General features: G+C 36.8%; 1 long non-coding RNA gene across 1 annotated transcript; it reads right to left on the reverse strand.

The window, feature by feature from the left end:
• Positions 1-728: 728 nt before the first annotated feature.
• LOC113991742 lies at positions 729-4,666 on the reverse strand. The gene is made up of 3 exons (XR_003542039.2): positions 4,481-4,666; positions 3,644-3,727; positions 729-960 (listed from the first exon to the last, which is right to left on the reverse strand). It is a non-coding gene; the product is annotated as an uncharacterized LOC113991742 (long non-coding RNA).
• Positions 4,667-10,294: the final 5,628 nt, after the last annotated feature.

Below are 10,294 nucleotides of genomic sequence, written 5' to 3' on the forward strand. Positions count from 1 at the left end.
TAAGGAGGCTTTTTCAGTAATAGTAGACTAGATTGTGAGTAACCTTCCCTTCTTTTAGAATTTTGTGAGCATTATACTAGTCACTTAATCTTCATGTACTCTGTGGTTTTACCTAGCATTTTGTAAATATATTATATTAATTTGTATTTTCATAGATATTTATGCCAGAAAAGGATACTGGATCATATAATGTGACCCACTGTGTACTCCAGGCAAAATTATGTGCATTTAACTAAGGCATATCTTCCTCAAAGACATTCTAAGGGCCCTCCAGCTTCTCAAGAGATGAGGATTTCAGTATTTTTTTTGCTTTCAAAGGAAAAACATGTTCTTCATTAATATATATAAAGTCTTTATAACTGAAATATTATTTTTTGACTTCAACACAAAATATGTTGTATGTTATAACCATACCTCACACCTTCTCCAAAAAAAACCAAACCCAAACCAACAATTTAGGATATTCACTTGGCAAGAGTGGCTACTACAGCAGATAGTGGGTAATACAGTCTGTCTGTGTATTCTTTAATAAGAACATATGAGGAGAGAAACAATAACTTCTGCATGTTCTCTCTGTGTTATAAATTGTTTTCCATTGTTCTCCCATGTTGTCCATTTTCAGATATTTCAGTTTCCAATATCAATCAAGAATTAATATCCATGAAAAAACCCTCAGTCTTTTAATTTATTTATAGGAATGAAATAGTGTACATTTAAATAATGCATGAATACTCAATAAACCCTAAATGTTTCTGAAACTGCAAGAACCTTGCCAGACCATAAACCAATAAGCAACTCAACCATGTTTTCTTGTTCCTTCTTATTGGACATACTGTAGAAGATCAAAAGATGGGATAAAACCCAGGTGTACCAACTGCATTGCTTCCATTTTGGGTTTCTTCCTTCTCAGTCATTACAGTGACAGTGCCTTGTATCACGCAGAATGAATGGATGGTCAACCTGTCAAACAAAACTAAAACTCAGTTGTTCTGCTTAGCTGGAGAAAACAAATTGCCCATATTTATCACATCCGCCTTAGGGGAAAACTTTGGAAATCAATAAACAAGCTTCAGAGTCCAAGCTATTATCCATACCTTCCTAAAATGTGCAGCATCCTTTATTATTATACTAGTTTTCTACACTTTCAATATACTTTTCTATGTCCCAACTTCCACAGTGCTAAACCACTGCATTTCAATAAAGAGTAGAAGCTAAAAACAATAACCTGTCATTAGCTGCACATAGTTGCTTGTCTGCTTTTAATTTCAGTAAAAGATTGTGAAAAGACAGACAAATGATGCAGCATTTGCAGAAAGAAGCTTTCAGTTGTTTCCTTATACAATACAGGGACACATAAATGACTCAATATCAACAGGTTCTGAACATTTGAACCTTCCTAAATTAGTCTTTAGGAAACACTTGCAGTACTGTAGCAATGAATCTGGTCCTTTCCTTTACAATTCAAAAAGACTGGTACGTCTTTTTATATATATACTAAGCTATTAGAGATTGTCCAAAGGAGGGCAACAAAGATGGTGAAGGGCCTTGAGGGGAAGCCATATGAGGAGTGTCTCAGGTCATTTGTTCTGTTCAGCCTGGAGGAGACTGAGGAGAGACCTCCTTGCACTCTAGAACTTCCTCATGAGGAGAAGAGGAGGGGCAGGCACTGATCTCTTCTGTCTGGTGACCAGTGACAGGACTCAAGGGAATAGCCTGAAGTTGTGCCAGGGCAGGTTTAGGTTGGATATTAGAAAAAGGTTCTTCAACCAGAGGGTAGTTTGGCACTGGAACAGGCTCCCCAGGGAAGTGGTCACAGCACCAAGCCTGACAGATTTCAAAAAGTGTTTGGATAATACTCTTGGGCCCATGGTGTGACACTTGAGGATGGTTCTGTGCAAGGTTAAAGGTTGGAGTCGATGGTCCTTGTGGGTCCCACTCAGCATATTCTGTGATTCTGGGATTTTGCTTATAAATTGTTATTTGACATTTTACCTAAAGGTATTTTGCATGTTTGTCATTTTTCTTTTTGAAAAACCAGTGATTTTGCAAAGGTCCACTGGATCATTCAGTATAGAAGACATGGTATTGCAACAAATTCTTTGTGCACTGAGATAGAAATAGGTTTATATGAATATATATGTATTAATTTGTATACAATTAGATTTAATGATCGATGAGGGAGGGAAACAGAGGAGATTTTTGCAAGTCATTTGAGACTGTTTCTCTACAAAATATAGTAAAAACTATAGATATGATGTTTTCTTCAAGGTTATGAGTCATATTTGAAGTTTTCTATTCCACAAATGTATTTCTATTTGCACTTTATCAACTGATTGAAATTTATTCATTCCCTTATTCTTTCAGATTGCACAGATGCACATATTTCTCTAGGATAATATGAGCTTTCAGATTATGTAAAGCAAAGATATTATTGTAGCTTTTCATGAAAGCAGCTATCCATCTGTACTAAAATTAGTGAATTAGAATTGGCATTTTTCTCAGTTCTACATTTTCTACTAATCAAGAATTTGCCACTGGGAACACAAATACCTGTACTGAGTAGACAAAAGGACTAAAACATTGCTACAAAGCATCTAAAAAAAGTCTGCATATCATGAAAATAATTCTTGAAAATCTGTTGAATCTCACTGGCAAGTAACTAGCATTGTGCAAGAAACTACGGAGCTGAACTACATATGATAATTTGATTTTACTTTTTCTTCTTTTTAATGTCTTCAGGTATAAAACAGTTTTAAGTGTAATTTCTTTTCTAAACTATATGGAATTGAGCTCTGATTCAAGATTCTGTTCTTAGAAAAAGAAACATTATTATGTTTAAAAGTCAATAATAAACGCATCTCTTTTCTCAGAAAAATATTCTAACATCTTTATTTTTACCAAGAAAGAAACTACAGGATAGACGTGTCCCAAATGAAACTGAGTTGATGATGGGATCAGGAGTAAAATCCATCATCCTGTCCCTGTAGAGATATCTCCTCTATCTAAAAAATATCCCTTTCCCACCTCAGCTGTTCACACACAGGAGTGACTACTGGCTGTGTTGTGTGACTCATTGATGATGTTCATAGAAGTGTTAGACACGGAACGAACTACAGGAAGGCAGCAGATGGTATTGTCTAGGGATGGAGTTGTAATTTATGCTCTTCCATTTACTATCATACATACATTTAAATAATAAGAAATATAATGAAAGAGCAGTAGTTTCAGGGATGGCTTTTGGCATAATTATAAGCTTGTGTTCAGAGTTTTTGAATTAATTATCCTGACAGTCAGGGTCTAAAAGAAAAACCTGAAGTTCCAGCTGTAATTTTCAACAGAATATTTTCAGAAAAACTAAATTTAAAAACTTACAATATACTATTATATCATTCATATGAAATAATGAGAAACTTCAGAACTCTTAGAGTGCCCATCAATCTTTATTTATTTATTTACTTTAAAAAGTGTTCTTATCTTAAATTTTTTATGCCTCGGGCGTTCATCTGGAGTCCTGATGTTGTGAGCCTTCAGGCTTACCAACAGTAACTGCAATGATGTTTTTTAAATGTCCGTATGGCAGTTTAAGGTTTTCTGCTGACTCATAGTCGCAACTGAGAAACGCTAATGTGTTCTGCCACCTCACCTACTCAGATTCATCCATCATCTCTGGTCCCGTGGCTTGTGCCATACCTCAAGGTGCCTGTTGCCATTCTGTCTGAAGGACTGACTGCAGCAAAGAAGGACATTTGTGAGCAGTTATGCTTATGTGAATTTAGTAAAACCAACAAGTCTTTAGGGAGAATTATTTTCCTTAGTTGCACATCTAGTGCCTTATTAGAATCATCAAGTCTAAAAAGAAAAATTGACTTGCTTATTAATGTTCTTAGATGATTATGTCTATGACACCCCAGTTTAGTAAAGGTAGTACTTTTGCATTTAACAGTTGGACTCAATGATCTTTGAGGTCTTTTCCAACCTAAATGATTCTATGACTCTATCTTAAAAATTCACTTGTGGTCTCTGAGACTGGTCTCTCAGTTTGGAAAAAGAAAAAAGTATAATAATATATTATGCATGTTAATATGCAAATTTTCATCTGGGCTCTTGTCTTCAGTAGGTCTTTCAGAGAATACAATGTGAACAATGCAACTGGACTTTTCAGAATAGATGTTCAGAAGGACTACAGCTTAATAGTTAATTCTCAGGTTTTGGACAGAAAACTGTAGATACACACACACAAAGGAACAGTTTGTACCACCACCTTCAAACTAAATCATTGTATTTAGCACTTTGATTCAAAATTATATATTTCTAGTACGTCACAGGAATAAACGTAGAGCAAAGAACTAATATTCAGACATTGATGAACCTGACACCAACAGAAGATTAATGGACTATCATCAGAATAACCATTATTCCACCCTGAAGATCTTAAAATGGACTTATCAGAAGTAATGATGAGTATTTACACAACAGGTACCTTATTAATCATCAGATTTGATACGCATCTGCTTTCTTCTCTCTAGCTGTTCTTGATTCCTGAACATTTCTTTTCTTGATATTTTAATTCCTCTGTAATTAAATTATGTTGGATTTTCATCTGCTTTGATCCTTACAATAATACCTCAGCTCCTTGTGCTATCATGTGCCTAATTCCATTTCAAACACCTTGCAGTTTTACCTAGAAAAAAGAGTTCAATTTTTATAATATAAAGTACAATATGTTCAAAATATCAAAAAAATTAAGGCTTCAGAAAATTCTTCCCTTTCACCTATTTTTTTTTTACTTGTCATGATTTACACTTACTAGCAAGAAGAAAGATTTTATGCTTTCCTGCTCATGTATAAAATGTTGAAACTTGCAAGACGTGATTGATTTCTCACAGAAAAGTCAATTGCTTTTCTTAGTTGCTCTGAGTTAATTTTATGACTTTAGTTTAAATTCCCCTCCCAAATTCCTACACATTTATTTCTTAGAAATTATCTAAGTCTGTAAGTTTAAGCTATAGGACTCAATTCTTTGCCTTGCAGACCTCCATCCATTTCTGATATATCTGAGACAGCTCACTCCCTGGTCTTTTTTGTTTAGAAGTGATTGTTTAGAACATTTGGTAAGTTGTAATATTTTTCCATTAAAGGTTTTAATATTTTCTTAATTCAGATTTTGATTCTCTTTTTTAATTTCCTTACAAAAAATTCCCACTTTTCCTATTTTAGAATTTCTTGACATTAAAATAAAGCATTAAACAATTTCAAACTTCTCCAGGGAAAACTTTGGTCTACTTGAACTTAGCTTTGTTATCTGTCAATCACTCAATCTGCCTTTATTTTATGTACAGTAACACACTGGAGAATGAATGTCGAAGTGTCCTGCATAATAGCTGTTAGTTAACAAGAAAAAGCTAATCTCAGCCGATGAATTTTCACCTTTGTACTACGTCTACTTAAAGAGTTTCTAATAACCTCAGGGACTAAATGTTATTGCTTCAGGGTATATGCTTGAAGTCTTAGTCTCTGTGTTTTGTGCAGCTGTGTCCGTGATCGGTCTGGAATAAAATGAACTTGAGTTTAGAACAAAATAACAGCATCAATGACTGAATTTTTATGCTATGTAGCATAAGAGAGGCCAATTACATTTTTGTGACTTAACAATTTACCCTGGCCACTGGCTAGGCAAACTGTTATAAATAGATCAAAGCTGTGTCACTGAATCAGTATCCATACAGTAAAATTAATCACAACTACAGTCTTTGCAACTTGCACACAGACGAAGAATATACCTGAGGGAGGTCACAGTGTTCCTATGCAAAACTGAAATTGTCCCACTAGCTAGATAATTGTTGTGTGTCAAAACTTGCCCCTGACTCCATGAAATGTCAAGAGACATGTGAGGGATCTCCCTCTAGAACTTTTCATCTGCACTTCTCCATTAAAAGAAACATTTTGTGTCAAAGTGATTAGTGGTAGTAAGTATGCCTTATGCTTAAAACATTGTTAGTAATAACAATAATTTCTAAAGTCCCATACCTATGTTTTTTTCTATCTTTTTACTGCTTAACACAGAATGTTGAGCTCCCTACAAAAAGACTTTGACTTTTTTTTTTTTTTGAGTAATGTATAGGTAGAGGAACAGAAAGTAGTGAATACAAAATGGCAAATGCACCTGGAATGCTTGACGAGTATGTGGGAGCTTAAAAAAAAGTGTATGTATGCTACTGTTTTTTAGAAGAAAAGAAGCATCAGAAAATTAACTGAAATCACTGTCATGTAAACCATGACTGTTGACTCTGCTACTAATTGATCGTCTTTTTCAGTATAAACAAGCATGTAATTTCTATTGTTAATTAGATACAATTTAGTAAATTCTGATATAGGCTCATTTTCCAAACTATATGTGTTGACATCTGTATTAATAACATCATTATTAACAATTAGGATGAGTAGCAATAATTTTCACAACTCAGACAAAAATTTCACAGAATTTTTCTGGAGAAATTAGTTTCAATTTAACCTAATACATTTCTGTAGAAATATCCAGATCTTAATGTTTTGCATGCAAGCAGGTCAGCTTTATATCTGGTAGATTCTCTTCAAGGAATGAATCCCAGGATCAGGCAATGGTTTGGGTCTGAAGGGACCTCTAGAGAACATTTACTCCAAGCTGCCCTGCTAAAACAGGTTCACCTAGAGCACATTGCACAGGATCTTAGTCCAGACAGGTTTTAAATACCTCCAGAGAAGGAGACTCCACAACCTCTGTGGGTAGCCTGTTCCAGTGTTTTGTCACCCTCAAAGAAAATGAGCTTTTCCTTATATTCTGATGGAAATTCCTGTTTTTAAATTTATGCCTGTTGCCCCCTGTCCTGTTGCTGGGAACTACTGAAAAAAGTCTGGTCCTATCTTCTTATGTCCACCCTCATATTTGTGTACATTTATAACGTGCCCTCTCCATCCTCTCTTCTCCAGGCTAAACCTTCTTTTTTGTCTACATGCTTGGAGACAACATCCAGAATGAGCCGTTCCATCAACTTTCCAGGGATTTAGATGAGGTTGAATGACCCTGGGTCCTTCTGCTCACCCCTTTCGAAGACTGGAGTGACACTGGTTTTCCCACAGTCCTCAGGCACCTCTCCTGTTCCCCATTGCTTTTCAAAGATGATGGAGAGTGGCTTAACAATAACATGTCAGATCCTTCAGCTGGTATTTTCCCTGTAGGTCTAATGAAAAATTAAAGGCAGCAAGGTAACAGGATATTATCTTTAACTTTTACATTTTCTTTTCATTTGTTTAATTGTTTGATTATTTTGTGGTGAATTTCTAATTTAAACAGTACACTTCAGGCAGAAAAAAACCTTTGAGAATATTTCTTCAAATATTTCAAGGAAAAAAATGTAAAAAAACTTAAAAAGAAAATTGGGCTGTTCAGAGGCAAACAGAATGGAACAGCATGAAGAAGGTTTCTATTTCAAAAGAGAACTACAACATATAGATAAAGCTGTAGGGGTAACTTGACCTTGGATGGGAAGTTTTTTTAAATAGAATCTGCCTCGCTGAAGTGGGGAGCCTGAGCTCATGACTGAAAGATAAGAAAAAAAATCTAGTAATTCTATCCAGGGCAGCAACACGGAGGAAGAGACCCATCCAGAAGTGAGCACACTTTGGAAGATATTTCTTTATCCATTTTTGCACATTTTTGCCCCCATGCCAAATGTTAGCCTGTATTTACTACGGCAATTTACTGTGAGTTTTAATAAACATCTCTAGGAACTAAATTTGTTTAATGGTAGTAGCTTTTCATAGCACATATTCAGTCATCAAAAAGAATCAGTATGACAATTCAAATTAATCTTCATCTTTTTTTAAAAAGCTTGCTAACACATGTCAATTAATAAGCAGAGAGCTTATAATAATTGGCATTTAACACTCTATTATGAATAAGGTTGTTCACTGTTAATGGAATGTAATGGATTGTAATTCTGTACTTTAATACTACCTGCCAAAGTATGCCTCTCTTACCTTCCTTTCTGTCTTTGCAACAAATTACATAATATTTTTCAATGGTAAGGAGACAAATGATTATACTTCACACATTGTTTCACTAGCTTTAGAAATACAGTGGCTGTGAACTACTTTTAGGGTTTTACAAAAATCCTATAGACTTCACATAAATTATCAGCATACGATTGTCCATTATTCATAGGTGAATGCTTATTTTCATTATGAATTTTTACACAGGATCACAGCAGAAATATTCTACTAATACAGCAAATTAAATACATGGAGTGTAACCACTAGATAAGTGATATTTATACAGTCATTCTTGTAATTCTGATATAAAAGTGCCGAGAAACTGGTTTTTTCTTGTTGCATCTGCTGTTAAAACTCACAAAATCCAGTTGGCAGCTGATCACAAGTAGTGCTCCCCAGGGCTGAGTTTTAGGGCCAGTTCTTTTGATATCTTTATCAATGATCTAGTTGAGGGGATCAAGTGCACCCTCTGTTTGCAGACGACACCAGGTTGGGTGGGAGTGTTGATCTATTGGAGGGTAGGAAGGCTCTGCAGAGGGATCTGGACAGGCTGCTTTGATTGGCTGAAGACAATTGTGTGAGGTTTGACAAGGTGAAGTGACAGGTCCTACACTTGAGTCACAGCAACCACATGCAGTGCTACAGGCCTGGGACAGAGTGGTTGGAAAGCATTCTAGTGGAAAGCAACCTGGGGTTGCTGGTCAACATATGAATTAACATGAACCAGCAGTGTGTCCAGGTGGCCAAGAAGGCCAATGGCATCCTGGCCTGGATCAGAAATAGTGCGGCCTGCAGGAGCAGGGAAGTGATCCTTCCCCTGTACTCTGCGTTGGTGAGGCCACACCTTGAGTATTGTGTTCAGTTCTGGGCCCCTCAGTTCAGAAAGGATATTGAGGTGCTGGAGCGGGTCCAGAGAAGAGCAACAAGGCTGGTGAAGGGGCTGGAGCATAAGTCCTATGGGGAGAGGCTGAGGGAGCTGGGGTTGTTTAGCCTGGAGAAGAGGAGGCTCAGAGGTGACCTCATCACCGTCTATAGCTACCTGAAGGGAAGTTCTAGCCAGGTGGGGGTTGGTCTCTTCTCTCAGGCACTCAGCAATAGGACAAGGGGGCACAGGCTTAAGCTCCGCCAGGGGAAATTTAAGTTGGATATCAGGAGAAAGTTCTTTACAAAGAGAGTAATCAGGCATTGGAATGGGCTGCCCAGAGAGGTGGTGGATTCACCATCCCTGGAGATTTTTAAACGCAGATTGGACGTGGCACTGAGTGCCATGATCTAGTAAATGGACTGGATTTGGACCAAGGGTTGGACTCGATGATCTCGGAGGTCTTTTCCAACCCAATCGATTCTATGATTCTATGATTCTATGACTAGGGAAATGATTGTCCCTCTGTTCTTGACATTGATGAGGCTACACCTTGAGTCCTGTGTCCAGTTTTGGACCACTCACTACAAGAAAGACATTGAGGTGCTGGAGCATGTCCAGAGAAGGGTAACAGAGCTGTTGAAGGGTCTAGAGAGTAAGTCATATGAGGAGTGTCTGAGGGAGCTGGAGTTGCTTAGCCTGGAGAAAAAGAGGTTTAGGGGAGACCTAATCACTCTCTACAAACATCTGAAAGGTCAGTCTCTTCCCCCAAATAACAAGCAACAGGACAAGAGTAAGTGGTCACAAGTTGCACCAGAGGAGGTTTAGATTGGATATTAGAAAAAATTTCTTCAGGGAAAGGGTTGTCAAGCATTGGAAGAGGCTGTCCAGGGGAGTGGTGGAATCACCATCCCTGGAAGTATTTAACAGATGTGTAGATGTGGACTTAGGGACGTGTTGGTGATGAACTTGACAGTGTTAGGTTAATTGTTCAACTCGATGGTCTTAAAGGTCTTTTCCAACGTAAACACTTCTATGATTCTATTCAAGTGTAAATAAACACTAGATACAAATCTTGAAAGCACTGGGATAGAGACTAAGTGATATCTCCTAATAATTACTATTTCTATTGTGACAGTTCTGGAGCTTGGAGAAACAAACCTGCCCCTAGGAATCATAGTACATGATCCTTAAGTGAGAAAACATAATTAGGTAAATGAGTAGCAAATAAACACAACAGCTAATTGAGGTATTGTTCCTGTCATTTGCTGCTGGGAATTAGCTTATGTCAATTCTATATCAGGGGAAAAGATATATAAAGACAAAGAAAGAATGTTTGCACCCTTTGTAGCATAGACATGCACCATATCACCATATTTGTTTAACTGCACAAAGCAATAGAGT

Source organism: Pipra filicauda, unplaced genomic scaffold, assembly GCF_003945595.2.
Source record: "Pipra filicauda isolate LSUMZ 115617 unplaced genomic scaffold, ASM394559v2 scaffold229_size1253498_pilon, whole genome shotgun sequence".
Lineage (NCBI taxonomy): Eukaryota > Metazoa > Chordata > Aves > Passeriformes > Pipridae > Pipra > Pipra filicauda.